The sequence below is a fragment of the Ascaphus truei genome, chromosome 6, assembly GCF_040206685.1.
Source record: "Ascaphus truei isolate aAscTru1 chromosome 6, aAscTru1.hap1, whole genome shotgun sequence".
NCBI lineage: Eukaryota > Metazoa > Chordata > Amphibia > Anura > Ascaphidae > Ascaphus > Ascaphus truei.
The window spans coordinates 7,250,690-7,267,454 of NC_134488.1; the positions used below are offsets into that span (position 1 = coordinate 7,250,690).

The 16,765-nt window shown below is 46.7% G+C and overlaps 1 long non-coding RNA gene across 1 annotated transcript in view; it reads left to right on the forward strand.

Moving 5' to 3' along the window:
* The window catches only part of LOC142496650 (uncharacterized), a 61,267-nt gene extending 45,473 nt beyond the window's left edge, over positions 1 to 15,794 (forward strand). Inside the window, exons 2-4 of the long non-coding RNA XR_012802073.1 lie at positions 9,705 to 9,772; positions 13,861 to 13,966; positions 15,198 to 15,794. This is a non-coding gene — a long non-coding RNA (uncharacterized LOC142496650). The remainder of the gene's footprint in view (positions 1 to 9,704; positions 9,773 to 13,860; positions 13,967 to 15,197) is intronic.
* Positions 15,795 to 16,765: the final 971 nt, after the last annotated feature.

The window sequence follows — 16,765 nt, forward strand, 5'->3', positions numbered from 1 at the left end:
CTCCTGTCCGCGTGCCTGTCCCTGCCTCTGTCCCTGTCCCTTCCTTGGCCTGTGACATCCTCTCCATCAGCAAGCCTCTTGTCCAATAGAATCTTTCTCCGTCTCATAAACATTCGCATTATTTTCAGGTCTGTGGCTGTGAATGCGCAGGTAATTGCCCTCCTTTAAATACCTATGTGATGATGTCAGGTGACTTGCTGAAGTGCAAGGTGTTACATTAACATATCCAAGTTGTTCACTCCCAACGTGTATCCAGTAGCAATTAAAAGGATTATTTATGTGTGTTCACCAGGCAATCATGATATTTGAGAATGATGTAACGTTAAGCTTTATACAAGCATTTATTGTCAAGTATTTCTGGAATGTGTAATGCATGTACCACTTCTGAACGCAACACTCAGTCATCTAATTAGGATACAACCATGACATTGACGTTGAGAAACTATGTTGCAACATGTGTAATTTGGCATGTTATTGTCACCTGTTCACATGAAGTAATTGTAAGTGCATATGCATAATTTAATGCCATCAGGATAGTTGCTATTGATTCAGTTTCAATCGTGTAAAAATGAGTAACTATTATAGATGTGTGTATAAGTTAGCATGAAGTGATTCTAATGCATTGTGTACAATGTAAACATGCAATGTTATTGAGTGTCCAGTTGCGGACGTCATGAAAAGAGGAAGGTCACAAAGTACATGTAAACATGAAAACAAACAGCTACATTTACGTTTGATCATGCGTTACACATTACAAGCATTGTATAATGTATAGCAACATTAGTATACCCTGGATCTGTTAGATGTGTGAAATATGTTACATCATATAATAAATTGTAGCACACTTAAGTAACATGTTTGATATGATGTGACCTGTTCCTTTAAGAGTTGAGTATAGGATTTTCCCTTGACACATCATAACATTAAGACTAATGTGACACGCAAATCATCATAACATTGAAAAGTACAATGTTATGCAAATAATAAACGTAAAGGGTGACACGATGAAGTGAATGACCTCGACACTGTAATGCCAAGCACATTTTTATTATGAGCAATAGAACGTAAACAGTCCTATAATGTTATAAGTCCCCGCTCCATTGACGTAGAGATGAGGTTTTTTTTCTAAGTGCCGTCCCGGCAACCTTGCCGATCCTTCTCCCCTCCAACTTGCCAACTTTAGTTTGCGGGACCAATTGCCGATGAAATCTCCATTTCTGAGTGCCGATCAGCACCAATAAGCTGATCGGGGCTACTTGAATACAGCCGATTTCAAAAAGTGCCAATAAGGGCCGATAAGTGGGTTATCGGCAGCCGCATGCCGATAAATTTTTATCGGCAAGAAAAACTGCCAATTTTGAGCACTTATCGGCGCTTACTGAATCTCAAATCCAATTTTGCCGGGAAAATGCCGATAAAAGCCTTATCGGCGCTTACTGCATGAGGCCTATAGTGTGGGAGAGAGGCGAGAGAAAGACAGTGGGGAGGGGAGTGAGGAGAGACAGACATGCTGGGAGGGAGGATAGAGAAAGGCATGCTGGGGGAGGATAGATAAAGGCATGTTGGGGGAAAACAGAGAGACATGCTGGGGGGAGAACAGAGATAGACATTTTGGGGGAGGAAAAAGCATGACAGGCTGGAGGGAGAGGAGAGAGACATACTGGGAAGAGGAAATAAGATATGCTGGGGAATGGAGAGAGAGACATGCTGGGGGAGAACAAAGAAAGACATGCTGGGGGGATAACAGCAAAAGACATGCTTGGAGTGGGAGGAGAGAGCATGACATCTTGAGGGAAAGGAGAGATAAAGACATGCTGGGGGAGAGGAGGAGACAGACATGCTGGAGGAGAGAACAGAAAGACATGCTGGGGGAAAGGAGAGGGACAGACATTCTAGGGGGAGGAGAGAGCATGACATGCTGGGGGGATGAGGAAAGGGAAAGACATGCTGGGGCAGAGAGAAATACATAGTGGGGGGAAGGAAAGAGAAAGACATGCTGGGGGGAAGAGGAAAGAGAGATGCTGGGGGTGGAGAGAGTGAGAGGCATGCTGGGGGTTGGAGAGAAAGACTAATGCTGGGGAAGTTGAGAGTAAGACGTGGGGGGAGAGGAGAGAGAAAGATATGCTGTGATGAATAGAAAGACATGCAGTGGGGGGAGGAGAAAGAAATACATGCTGGGAGCAAGGGGAGAGAGAGATCAATACATGAATGAAAAAGAAGAGAAACACGTAAGGGAGAATATGGATATAGAAGGAGAAAAGATTGAGTGAAATAAAGGGTGTGAGTGAGAGAGAGAGAGAGAGAGAGAGAGAGAGACTATGGGGGAAAGGAGAAAGAAAGGCACGAGGGGGAGGATAAAGAGACATGATGGGGCAAAGTAGACCAAATATGATTATAGTAACATTTGTGGGGGCCCCATTCTTCAAATTTGTCTTGGGCCCCAAAAACTGTTGGTGGCCCTGTTACCATCTACAGTGGCGGCCGCCTTTAACCTTCAGCGGCCGTTTCCCCGTGATTTTTAAAATAGCGGGCAGATGCGGGCCGTTTTCGTCCGTTTTGGGCGCCGCGGGCGCTTTCAATGTTAAACGCCATTAGCGCTGTCTTGTCAATGCGGCTGACGCACGGGAAACTCCATGACAAACGGAGAACATCCCCGCATTTTAACGGGTATGTAGGAGGTTAAAAGGGGCCACGGCTGTATATGTAACTGCGTTTCCCCCACCCGATGGGAGATTCTGCCATTATACTGTGTGTGGTGCATGCTACATGTTGGTAAGCAGGAGGGATGAGTCATCCGCTGATGTTTGTGGGGACACAGGACAGGTTTCTGGGTGTGACGGTTCAGGGGATTCCTTCCCCTTCTTTCTCTCCTCTGCACTTACCCATTCCTGTCCCGCTCCGTCTCCCTCTCACTGCCCCTTTGCCTCAGCGCATGCCCCGCAAGTCTCACGCACCCGCGCGGTCCCCGAGCCCCTGCGGCAACGCTCCCCGCTCCCAGTCACTCCCTGTGCCTGCTGCCTGCACCTCACCTCCGGTGGCGGTCCCGTCTGGTCCTCTGCTTCCCTCCGCTGCAGTGCCCGCGGCGTGGCACTCCGCGCGTCTGGTGACGCAGCCTCGGCTTACAGAGGGCGCGCGCACACGCTCCTCTTCTAAGCCCTGTCACGCTCCTGACTCCTCCCCCCATTCCTTGCAGGCGATCTCACTCTCTGATCCTTCTGTCTCCTCCTCTTCTCTCCCTGACCTATCCTTGTTGTCTCCCACTTCTCTCTCTGCTCCTCCCCTCTCTCCCATTGGTGTGTCTCCCTTTATAATCCCTGTCTGTCCTCTCTATCATCGCTCTGCATAGTTCCTGTTTCCCTGTGTGTGCTGACCTATGCTGTGCTCCCTCTGTGTCCCTGCTGTATCCTGCTCCTGTGTTACTTTGGATTTCCCTGGCTTTGACCCCTGCTTGTCCTGGACTACCCTGCTCTCTGTACCCCTTGAACCTTGCTACGAACTCTACTTTGCTGACCTCTGGAATCCTTGGACCTGGCTTTGAACTTTGACTACTCTACTCTCTGGACCCCTGGACATTGGCACACGGACACGACCATTCTTACGCTTAACCCTACAAGACGTTGCAAGTATCATAACCACTTTCTCTACAGGCCCAGCAACGCTATACCACACTCCGGTCTTGCTCCCACTGCTGTGGGTGTGTGGTGTAATACCGTTTCCACCTCAGTATTGGGGTCTTGCCAGGGCTGCGGGCATACAGGCGTGACACTGGGGTACATAACCAGCATGGTTCTGTATCAGTGCAGCGCCTCCATCTGTTGCAGGCTCCACATGTATGGAGGCTTTCTCCTACGATAGAAACAATCCCTCTCCTTCCCCAGTAAGATCACACACCAGGCAGGAGGTATATGAAACAGGAATGGTTTATTCTTTTCAGCTCAATGCAGTTACAGCAGGCCTCTGCCCTATGCTGTCTCTGGTTGTCTATCCAGCTGTAGGACCCGCACTATGGGTCAAGGGCCCCCACAACAGTCCTTGCTTTTCCATGATCCTCTATCAGGGCAAAGGTGCACACTCAACTCTCCCCCAAGAGGAAGAGGAACAGGGAAGGCCAGTATTCAGGCAACCTGTGTGTGACTTGCCTCTCTCAAGTGGGTAGAGGCACCTACTGAATTTGGGCTGCAATCCCCCTTAAGTACAGCCAGGAGGAGGGCACCAGATCTGACCCAGGATTTGGTATACTCAGGCACAGTTCTACCTCCTCTCCCTGTCACTCAAGGGTACTGCAGGGAGTGGGGAAAACCCATGATAAGTACTGGCAGGCTTGCTCTTACCGGAGCTTACTGCCAGTGAGGGCAGACTGGTATCCAAGAATCAGTCCTCGCTACATATATAAAGGCTTTAATGTAGCCAGACATACTGTAAATAGGAGCTAAATGTTATTTTGATCAGTTAAATTTTTTGACTACAGATATTAGATGGCATGCTGTTATTTTAAACCCTGCTGCATGCCACTATGAGTACTGCTTGGAAGACCAACCTAGTGGGCAGAATCTCTAGATCTTTGTGCAGCCCTGTGTGGTTTGGGCTATAGGTCTGCCCTCCTCCTGGCATCAATACCTGTAAGGGCAGGTTTGCCAGGAGCAATCATGGGTTTTCCCCACTTCATGCAGTGCAGTGAGTCAGTGAAGGTAGTGTCATCAGGCCTTGTGTCCAATTAGAGACAAAGGGGTGGTGCCTACTGGAGCTTATTTAATGCACTGCAACTTTCTATTTAGTGTGTCTGTCCCTACAGTGAGAGGAACATGGTTTACCCAACCAAGCTGTCAGGGCTCTGGCAGGCTTGAGGCCCTTTTTAACAGGAACGGTGAGGAAACCTATACCTCCTACCCTAAAAGGGGTTGGGGAAGAGCTAGAACCACTCTTGGTGCCCTTGGCCGGGAGTGAGTTCATGGACATCCTGAAGGTGAAGAGCCTTCTATCTGCTGTTATCTGGGCTGCTGAATAGAGAAGATAAATAAAGAAGCTGCTGCATTTTACCTATACTTCCTGCCTGAGATTGAAGTATATTGGGAGGAGGGGGACTTGTTCTTTTGCAGATACTTCACCCCACACCACTGGGGGCTGCACCTGTAAATAGAATTTGGGCACAACCCCAGAAGCCTGTCCTGGTATTCCCCTATACCATCATGCGTGAGACCCAGGGCCCCCTGTTACCAGCAGGTATGCACCAACCAGACCGAAGTAACCAGAGCAGTATTTCCCCTAGGAGACCCTAAGTGAGATTGGGTGGGGGGGAAAGGGTTACATTTGTATGTTGCTTTGATACATGTCTTGTATCATGTGATTTACAGAATAAATGAACCATGATTCCCATTGCCCAAACATGTTTTTTATCCATATCAATTTGAAGCTGTGCCGATGACACCACAGCTTCCCTTTTAGACAAAATCCTCAGAACAAATAGCTTTTCTCCGTGAAAACGACACATCTTTTCTATAGACATTTGAAATTAATTACATTCCCCTGGCAAATTTGCTGCATTTATTTTCCTTGCAAGAGCTTCAATCTCTTCCCATAATCTCCTCTGACTAGAAGCAGTTTGCATTATCTGTTTGGAGGATTTGCCAGTGTCATTAAACCCACTGCATGAAAATGAATCCTGTCCCTTGTGTACGTACAGCTCCACACAAATCTCTCATCCAGTGATAAAACACCATGGGCTATGATATTTCAAAATTACAATCTGAGCTAAACAAATATTTGCATTTATGCTTTTGCAATTTTGTAAAGGTTAGTAAACTAACTTTCTACTTTGGAATTATAGTCTGTCATAAAAATTTAGACTGATATGAAATGAGTGAATTACACTAAGGTATTACTGCAGCATAAATGGGGATTTATGTCATTTAAAAAATGAATCACTTGAAACCTTCTATACTTACCGTTTTCCCTTGGGACTCTAATTACTTTGTCAAACACCCGAATATGAAACACCATGCAGGAAGCTGGCAAGTGGAATATATGTAAATAGTACTAAACACTTTTAGACCCTTTACTATCTTATTGATCAAATTGATTTATCAATTAAACGCATTTTAATTTTAAGAAATGTTGGATACTCCTCGGGTAACTCAGGGCTCTATATTTCAAGAGGTATATGTGAGCTGATGCAGTTGGAAAAAATGCCTTTTTTTTTAAATTTGAAACGTGACATACTCTGTTGCCTTTGCTGCTGTTGATAACCCCCTTCTCCTCAACATTCTCCACTCCATTGACCGCTATGATGCAGCCTTCTCCTGGCTCATGTCCTACCTTTCCAACTACTCCTTCAGCATTCCCTTCTTTGGTGTCTTCTCCTCTTCACTCTCTTTCTGTTGGAGTCAGTAAAATCATTATGCGGACGATACCCAAATCTATCTCTATAACAATGCTCATCTTAGATCAGGAAGCGGACCCACAGGGCTAAAGTAGGTGCATATATTCACCGACCAGAGCCAAGGAACAGAGTCCTGTTAGAGTTAACGTAGTCGGATTGCAGCCAGAAGATCAAGGCAGGCAGCAAAGGTGTTGAGTCAGGGTCACAGGCTGAGGTCAGCAACAGGAAATCCAGAAGCAAAAGGATAGGGAATAAGGACAAACAAAGCTGGGACTGCCACAGGAACAGAAACATTTGTCGCCAACTTCCTGTAGGAAGTACAGACTTAAATATGAGGCTGGTGGGCACCAAGATGACCGCAACAGCCAAGCGAGGGCAAGTTTTAGAAGAAGCCAGAATCAGAGTGCAAATCTTTTCCTTTGGTCAGTCCAGTTGTGGGCTGAGGAAATCTCTTTCCTGTTTCTTATATCAGGCTTTTTCTAACAGTCTTAATCAGCCAGGTGGAGTCTGGTTTATTGCTGGATTTAGAGACAGTTTTTCTCAACAGTGATAAGTCCCTGTTACATACCTCCCCTGTTTGTGGGAAGCTCAGGCTTACCATGGCCAATGCCCATCCTTCCACTTTCACTCGAGATATCTCTGCGTCTCGAATGAGAGTAAATGGAGTACGAGAACCCTCAGTCCCGCTGGGATTGGAGCCCTTTCCCCATGTTATTAGTGCCTCCTTCAGAAGGTGCTTGAGATCAGCACTCCTCAGTAGCTCGAGGAGGACTTTTTCCAAGTACAGTCTTTTTACGGACCGCACAGTCATGTGATTTCCCCTGCGATGAGTGATCCTCTCTTTGTAGGCAGACTGTATGGTGACAGTCGCAGAGTGTTTACGCAAATAGCTTTCTCTCACCATCTTTTCCATTGAATACATTTTAGCACGAAATGTCCATTCCTTGTAACCCTTGCTCAGGCCTTGCAAAGCCTCTGTCAACTTACTTTTGAATTCTGTCTGATGTCCGGAATCTATTTCTACTATCTTAGACTCATGCCATTTCTCACTGACTGCCCCGCACCTTTGGAATGCCCTTTCCCTCAATAACCGACTAGCACCCTCTCTATCCACCTTTAAGACCCACCTTACGACACATTTGCTTAAAGAAGCATATGAATAGAACTGTGGGTAATCCTGGACACATGATACATAAAGCTTGGCCCCCTGCAGACGCACTTACTAGAATTCCCTCCTACTGTCTCTATACTTTGAAAGAAAATTGCACAGAAGCGCACAAGAGATGGAGTTAATAACAGTATTTTAATAAAACACACACATAAATAGCTGAGAGGATCCAACCCCTTCTCAGCTCAAGAAGTAAAATGCCCAGAAAATAAAACCATACATATGGTCTCTTAACATAAAATGTCTAGGGAAAATACATCACATACAACAAAAGACAATCAGTGTAAAAATAAACAAAGAAAGTACTAACAGCCCAAGGGGATTTAAATGAAAACCGCCATAGAGGACTATAAAGCCGCTGACAGGGGGAGACGAACACTTACACTAGGGCAAAGGTGGGGGTCCACAGATGACCGCACAGGATCCGGATCGCGGCACCAGGGAAGATGAAAAAGCCACCACTTGAGCCTCAGGCAGGCTCCGTCTCAGCCTCTCAGCAAACACGCGCAGGATGACCTGTCGTGACCTCTACGCGTTTCGCACCACGTGACCTCCTGACGAAGCACGTGGTGCGAAACGCGTACAGGTCACGACAGGTCATCCTGCGCGTGTTTGCTGAGAGGCTGAGACGGAGCCTGCCTGAGGCTCAAGTGGTGGCTTTTTCATCTTCCCTGGTGCCGCGATCCGGATCCTGTGTGGTCATCTGTGGACCCCCATCTTTGCCCTAGTGTAAGTGTTCGTCTCCCCCTGTCAGCGGCTTTATAGTCCTCTATGGCGGTTTTCATTTAAATCCCCTTGGGCTGTTAGTACTTTCTTTGTTTATTTTTACACTGATTGTCTTTTGTTGTATGTGATGTATTTTCCCTAGACATTTTATGTTAAGAGACCATATGTATGGTTTTATTTTCTGGGCATTTTACTTCTTGAGCTGAGAAGGGGTTGGATCCTCTCAGCTATTTATGTGTGTGTTTTATTAAAATACTGTTATTAACTCCATCTCTTGTGCGCTTCTGTGCAATTTTCTTTCTCTGTTTCTCAGGGTGTCCTCCCCCCTTTTTGAGGGGGGATCACCTCTGAAGTGGGAGCCTCTAGGGAAACGCTCCATGCACGTGCAGCACAGGGATTTTTCCTACAATTACTTCTGCAGCACGAGCGCTGAATATCCTATTCCTGCTGTCTCTATACTTTCCCTTACCTACCAATTAGATTGTAAGCTCCTATGGATAATAGTGCATTTGCCCATTTAAAATACAACATTAAGCAGCAGAAATAAAGTAAATAAAACTTGCACTCACCCCTGTCAGGCTGCCATGATGAAGGCTGTCCTCATCCTCACCGTCCATGTCCTCTGTTGCCATAAACAATGCAATAAAAAATACAATTTAATGTCCACTAACCCTTTAATCACCTTAGCGGTTAGTAACCGTTATAGTACTATGGGCCTGATTTGCCACTGTAGTAATAAATGGTGAAGTAAACAAAAAAACAAGCCCAAAATAAAACATATTACATAGCAAACTAAACACATAACAAATGCCAAGAAAACAATTTATTGGCACAGTGGGTACATTATGCCCATATAATATGGGCATGATTTAACACTATCCCAGTCAATGGTCAACCGAAAAATAAACCATCAAAAACAATATCCAATGCATTCAAAACAATCAGCAAATAAACAACAATACGCAAGTAAACACAACAACATTACCACCATTCAATTAAGGAAATACCAATTAAACACCAGAATTAACAATTAAAACACCAACACAAAACCATCAATAAATAAAAGATAGCTCCAAATAAACACGATCAGTCAAAATCTAAATACCAAAAATAATCCAGTATTAAAAAGCAAACACCAAATACCACCCTGAAATAATCCATTGAAAACACCAACAAAAATAATACAAAATCAAAACACAAAATAAATAGCTTAAAAAAGAAAAAACAAAGTACATTTAAAATACATTAAAGCAAACATTTGCACAAACAAAACCCATTGGTTTCCACTGTATGGATGTATAGACCTAAAGTGTCATACATAAATACATTTGCAATGAATGTGGCACAAAAAAAAAAATCCAATACCAATAAAAATACAATGAAAAAACCTGTAAAAGAAAAATAACATACATTTATTTTTTTTCCCTACCTTAGATGTTTTCACCCTCCGATTCCTGGGGTATCAGCAAGCTCTCGAACGAATCCCCAATTATGGGCCACAGGTAAAGTCCAGAGTCCTTTTCTTCTTTCTTTATCTTCATCTGTTAATTGTAATCATTTTTGGGGTCTTTATCTTTATCAGTTAGCCATACTGAGACTTTAGGGGTTAATCAACACTTAAAGCAGCAGTTCGACATCCACCTTTTTTTTCAGTTTGTTTTATTAAATGCAGCATGTGAGTAGCTAAAATGAGAAATAATTATGAAGAAGCCGATTGATCCGTTCTCCTGTGATTGATCGGTGAATATCCTGCTCTTGGGGCTATCGAAATGGCTGACTTGTGACTCTGAGCTGCAGTCTGTGAAATAATGCAGCTGCAATCTAACATTATATTACTAAGTGTAACACATTATTATTACAGATTTCAGCGTGGCAATACACAGTCTACTGCTGGAAACACTGCAACAGATCTGTTTGTGATACTTTGTTGCCAAAGGGCCGACCTCAAAAAGGTGTTAGTGTCTGTTTCAAAGAGGAAGTGGATGTGACTTTCTAAGTGGTTTCTATAGCAACCAAAGGATGATCAGTATATTAAAAATAGCATTAGGAGTTGGGAAAAAATGCAGTCACTTAGCTAATATTACAGAACAGATTCATTTAAAAACAAAACAACAAAGGATTTTGAATGTTTTGCTGCTTTAAATACTTTCTTAAGTGTTACCGGTTGAAAAGCGACATGTGCCCCGTGACAGGTGTGTGTGGAGAGGGGGTTATGAACCTAAAGTTCAGTTATCTCTTGGATTTAGGACTTTGGTTTGAAAATGCACTGGGTTCCCGGAGTTGACCCACATTCGTTTCAGCTCTGGGGACCCCCTCCTTTCCACCTGGAAATGTTCTTTTAACTTGATATAAACTTGATTGTTTTCATACAATAATTGCATACTCCTTGGTTGGGAAACACTGATGTAGTGTCTGTAACGGGGGCTCACCACAAACAGGACGGGACTGCAAGGCTGAGGTGGGGATGTTTGAATACACTGACCAACAACCGCACAACTGTGTCCGGATTGCAGAGTCGTAGCCGGGTCAGGGTAGGAGAGGTTAGGATGGTCGTGATCAGGGCCGCCAATAGGGGGGGACAAAGGATACCGGTGTCCCGGGCCTCGTGGCCTGCGCAGGGCAAGCAGGGCGCCGTGGGCCCGCTGCCTGTAGGCCCGCTACCTGTTCCCCCCAGCAACCCAGCCCCCCCAGCTCCCCCCTCCCGCTCCCCACATGGGATGGAGGGGGAAGCGCCAAAACAAGCCCTGTGCGCGCAACCCAGCCCCCTGCTCCTCACGTGGGACAGAGGGGGAAGTGCCAACACCAGCCCCGCGCAACCCAGCCGGCTCTCGCCTTGATACAGAGGAGGAAGCACCAACACAGCTTCCCCCGGGTGCGCCTCCTGCCCCAGCACGCCTCGCCCACCTCCTGCGCCACCCCAGCCGCCCACCTCCCGCGCCCCCCTACCGCCCCAGGCAGCTGCCGTGGATATCGGGGGCAGGGGGGGAAGCGTCTGGCAGCAAGGAAGCAGCACCCACCGGTAAAGGTAAGTCACCCAGTCAGTCACCCACCCAGTCAGTCAGTCACCCACCCAGTCAGTCAATCACCCACCCAGTCATACAGTCACCCACCCAGTCAATCACCCACCCAGTCACTAAAGTCACTCACCCACCCAGTCACTCACCCACCCACTCACCCACCCAGTCACTTACCTACCCAGTCACTCACCCACCCAGTCACTCACCCACCCAATCACTCACCCACCCAGTCACTCACCCACCCAATCACTCACCCACCCACCCACCCAATCACTTACCCACCCAGTCACTCACCCACCCAGTCACTCACCCACCCAGTCACTCACCCACCCAGTCACTCACCCACCCAGTCACTCACTCACCCAGTCACTCACTCACCCAGTCACTCACTCACCCAGTCACTCACCCACCCAGTCACTCACCCAGTCACTCATTCACCCACCCAGTCACTCACTCACTCACCCAGTCACTCAACCACCCAGTCACTCACTCACCCAGTCACTCACCCACCCAGTCACTCACCCACACACCCAGTCACTCACCCACCCAGTCAGTCACCCAGTCACTCACTCACCCACCCAGTCACTCACCCACTCACCCACCCACTCACCCACCCAGTCACTCACCCAGTCACTCACTCACCCACTATTAACCCACTCACTCACTCACCCAGTCACTCACCCACCCACCCAGTCACTCACCCACTCACCCACCCAGTCACTCACCCACCCAGTCACTCACCCACTCACCCACCCAGTCACTGACTCACCCAGTCATTAACTCACCCACCCAGTCACCCAGGCAGGCAGTCACCTCGAGGGGGGGGGGGGAGGTGCGCTATGGGGGGGGCCCTGTTCCTTTCATTTGTCCTGGGCCCCATGATTTCTATTGGTGGCCCTGGTCGTGATACTCGCCGTGGTCTGGGGTTGGATAAGTCAGATGGTTGTGGTACTCACCGTGGTCTGGGGTTGGAGAAGTCGAATGGTCGTAGTGCATTGCCTGGGTCCAGGAATATAGAAGGTCGGAGTCCAAATACAAACTGAGGTCAAGGGTCAGAGAAGGTAGAGGTCCAGGAATAAGCAAGGGTCAGGTACAACGAAAAGCAGCAGGCAGGAAACAAGGCAAGGTAAACAGCAGGTTGCTTGAGGTAAGCACGAGTCACAAACTATGGTTATGCCCAGCTAACTTGGAGAAGGACTGACTGAGCATATAAGGGAGTGACAGCCAATAGCAGGGCTGCACCAGGCTGTGAGTGATGAATAATCAGACATATTCTGTCCTCTGGTAAGCAGGGTCAGAGTGTACCGCAGGTGTGGTGTAATTTGAGGTAATCGTGTTACCCCGTGCGTGTCCCTGGCAACACGGCACTGGCGCGTAGGTGCGCGAGGGAGCTTCTCCGTAGCGTCACGCCTGGGTGTGCGGCACTTGTGCGCAACCTCAGTACAAGGTGCGTCACCTGTCTTGTCACGGGGCGCATACATATAGGGAATTGGGTGCTCCAATTAAAGCTGCAGATCAGTCAATATCCTGCATGTGTGTTTTTTTTTAATAAATCAGTTCTGTAGTAAGAAAAAATACTTTTAGTATTTTCTGTTTTTAAAAAAACAACTTTGAAAGACCAATTTTCTTGTATTCTATTTTAACAGCCATTTGCTAAGGCACTGCCCCTTCATGTCCTGTCACAAGCCCTGGCACACCCCTTTGTCAGCCCTGCCCTCCCTCTAGCACATGTCAGTGTAGGAGTGCTCATGAATATTCATGAGCTTCCACTGAGACACAGAAGCAGAAGAAAAACAGATCCCTTCACTAATTATGTCACCAAATTTCGCCTATCAATACATGGAGAACGAATTGACCTGCATCTATACAGTTCTTTAGGTAATTAGAGATTGCACACATGAAACTATTGAAGTAAAAAAAAAAAAAAAGACTGAACTGCAGCTTTAATTTAGGAATATCACAACGTTGTCATCAATAATACTTGTGAATAGAACTCTGAAGTATGACTCTAGTATGGAGTGGGTAACATACAGTATCTTGTATGAGTGACCAGTAATTCATGAGTATCACACTCCTGAAGAGAACAATCACAAGTGATAATAAATCACCTTGATGTCATCACATTGGAGGAAAACATATATAGCAAATACTGGAATTAATAACTGTCCATAGCTCACAATACATCATAAGACGATCTTCAATGAAAACAATCTTCGATAAACTTTACCCACTCCTTGAGCCTCCACGAGTCTGTAATGGCGTATGTAGCCTATGATAAAGATGTCCAGTAGCAAAAAGAAAGAAAGCAGTGCACTGCCGGGAGCCAGGTGGTACGCTTTTCGGACACAATGTCCTTTAACAAGGAGTATCACGGGGCGCATCATGGGGGCGGGACGGAAGCCCAATCCTTAGTGTCATTGAAACATATTCACTGTAACACTAACTGCTCACAAACCAGATAACTCTATACTTCACAAAAAAAGGTAAACATACCTTGTATCACTGAAAAGTTGGTACCTAAAACAACAGCCTGCAATAAGGCTCTGACGTTCATCCTCCTCCTCCTCCCCCAGCCCTCCCCCTTCCCCCCCACAGCAAGTGCCCACTCGCCAGCCACTGCAACCAGAGGAAGAATAGGAACGCCCCAGGCAATGGTTGTCTTGTTGGCCCTTGAATTAGGTGAGTGTGAATTGTCCTCTGCCTGTGTAAGAATCACGAAACATTAGATTTCAATAGATCCTTACAGTACACTAAATACATGCATTGTACAGAACCATTAACACTCCGTCTGTTCTCTGCTTGTTTAATAAATGTTAAACAATACATTTGAATACATTCTTGCCATACACTAAATACGTGCTTTGTGCATAGCCATTATCACTCCATCAGCTCTCTGGATCAGTTGTTTAATAACAACTGTGAATAAACTTTAAACTACTCTGCCATTCAACCATCTCCCCTCTGCCTATCTTTTAATAGGAAAATAGCAAATCTGAATAACCATTTACACCCCATCAGTTATAAGGTGAGTCAGCAATTCCAGAAGGCATGCCTTCTATAATTCAAAGCAGTAAGTCACGGCTAGCTGTGGTTTAGGCTTAAAGCAAAAAAACAGACCGCATTAAGCAAACAAATTGGGAGCTCAATATTAAACACACCACCTTCACTTAATTTATGTGTAGTAAAGCAGTTTAATACAGTGTAGCCAGGTCCACTCTGGCTCCCGATGGACCTCCATTTTGAACCCCTTACCTCTGCTTGGCAAGCGGGGACCCCCGCTTCGTGTGCAGGCTGTTGCGGGGGCTCCCGGCGGCATCAGAGGCAGGGCGCCACCATCTTGGTTATGTCCACGCATGTGCGAAGGCTTGCGCATGTGCAGACGCGATGCTGCGGCCATTTTAGTGTGGGAGAACTGGCACAAGAGGCGCTCTGTAGTACAGGGACAGCCCACAGTTGCTCATGCGCAGTTGCAGGCGGCGGCCATTACAGCATCGCGCAGGCGCAGCATACATAGTACACGCGGCCACAATGAAAGAAAGGCTCTCAAGGGTCTACAACTCCCAGCAGCCATAGAGGCAGAGATACCAACTGATGCCAGGGAGCCAATAGGGTTTATAGCTTTGCCTGAGGAAAGGATACATTGTTGTGCTCAGAGATAGGAAGAAGTCAGTAGGAGCTGGGACACAAAGAGGGGAGGGTATGTTTGTGCAGTGAGGATAGTAGTCTCCTGCACTAGGCCAGAAGTCACCTCTTAGGCCCCAGCTAAGCCCTACTCACCTCAGCTTGTGGTTGCTGCAGGGACTCCCCCTTAGGATAGGGACAGGGTCCTGTAGAACCAGCATAGCGAGGGTTACAGCCAGGAAGCGTTACATCCTGGCCCTTGGTGGCAAGAGTGAATCATTCTCTACAGTTGCAGAGATAAGAGACTTTCCAAAGGTGGATCACTCCATGCGGGAGCCACCCACCACCAGGCAGAGTTTCAGGACATTGCAGAGGAGATCGCGGAGCGGCAGATCCTTTGTGAAGTATCTGCAGCCCCAGGTGCTACAGTTCTGGGGCAGGTATCGTATTTTATGTGCACCAACATACAGGTACATCAGGCGCTGATCCCGCCTATAGGTTTTGGGTCTCTTAGTGGACTCGTGGGACTCTGGGTACATGGTTTTGGGGGAGGAATAAGTTGTGGGGGTTAAGGCCCTGTGAGATGACGGGTAGTTGTGCCTAGTATTGTTATAGAGGAACACTGTTATTATTGCTGATGTATGTGTTATGTTCTATTATGCATATAGTAAACTGTTATACTTATACTCCTGTGTATGTGGTTACTATATGTGGGTCCTGTGTTAGGGATATTCTATACACTCTAGAATCCTACACAGGTGGAGGCGCTGTTTGTGTGTAAGATCGTTCAAGAGGATTCACCCCAGGCTCTCACTGGCGGAGGCTCAGGCCTCCTGTGAGCCTAACAGGTAAAGCACCACACCGGGTAATACATAAATACATATAGATTCACCTCACATGCACTCTATCTGCGATTGGGGTATTTGGGTGGGATGGGGGGGGGGGGGTTATGCGTTCCAACAGTATTGTAAATTTTGTTCTAGACATATAGATTTACATTGTATTGCTTTTTTTAAATCTGTTTCCATCCTGTTCCTTTCTATAACTACTGGTAACACATTTCTTAGATGGTTGATGTTATTGTTACATGTTTCAACACTCAGGGGGCTGTGCACTAAGCCAAGCATGTCAAACTCAAATGCTAACAAGGGCCAAATAAACAAGGTTTAAGTCTAGATGGGCCGCAAAAAAAAACAAACTTACATTTTCATAGAAACGTAGGTTTATTTCGAAAAGTAGTGTGTGTGTGTGTGTGTGTGTGTGTGTGTGTGTGTGTGTGTGTGTGTGTGTGTGTGTGTGTGTGTGTGTGTGTGTGTGTGTGTGTGTGTGCCTCACAAAACGAAAATAAAAACTAAAAAAGCCAGATGTGAATGACTTTTGAACCCATTAACCAGTGTCAGGATGCCCCTCTTGATTTCCAAAGCAGCAATCCCGCCTGGAATCTTACCTGATCCGTAGTCCCTCAAGGTACTATACTGGAGAGGAGGTGTTTCCTACCTGTCTTCCGATGTCCCCCGTGAGAAACTTGAGTCAGATCCGGAAGAAAGCAGAATAGGTTATTTCGGTGTAGGTATAGGGCAGTTAAGATAAAAACGAGAGACAGAGAGGCAGAGAGATAGGCGCAGAGAGAGGCGCAGAGAGAGGCGCAGAGAGATAGAGAGAGGCAGAGAGAGAGGCGCAGAGAGAGAGAGGCAGAGAGAGAGGCGCAGAGAGAGGCGCAGAGAGAGGCAGAGAGAGGCAGAGAGAGAGGCGCAGAGAGAGGCGCAGAGAGAGAGAGAGAGGCAGAGAGAGGCGCAGAGAGAGGCGCAGAGAGAGAGGCGCAGGGAGAGAGGCGCAGAGAGAGGGGCAGAGAGAGAG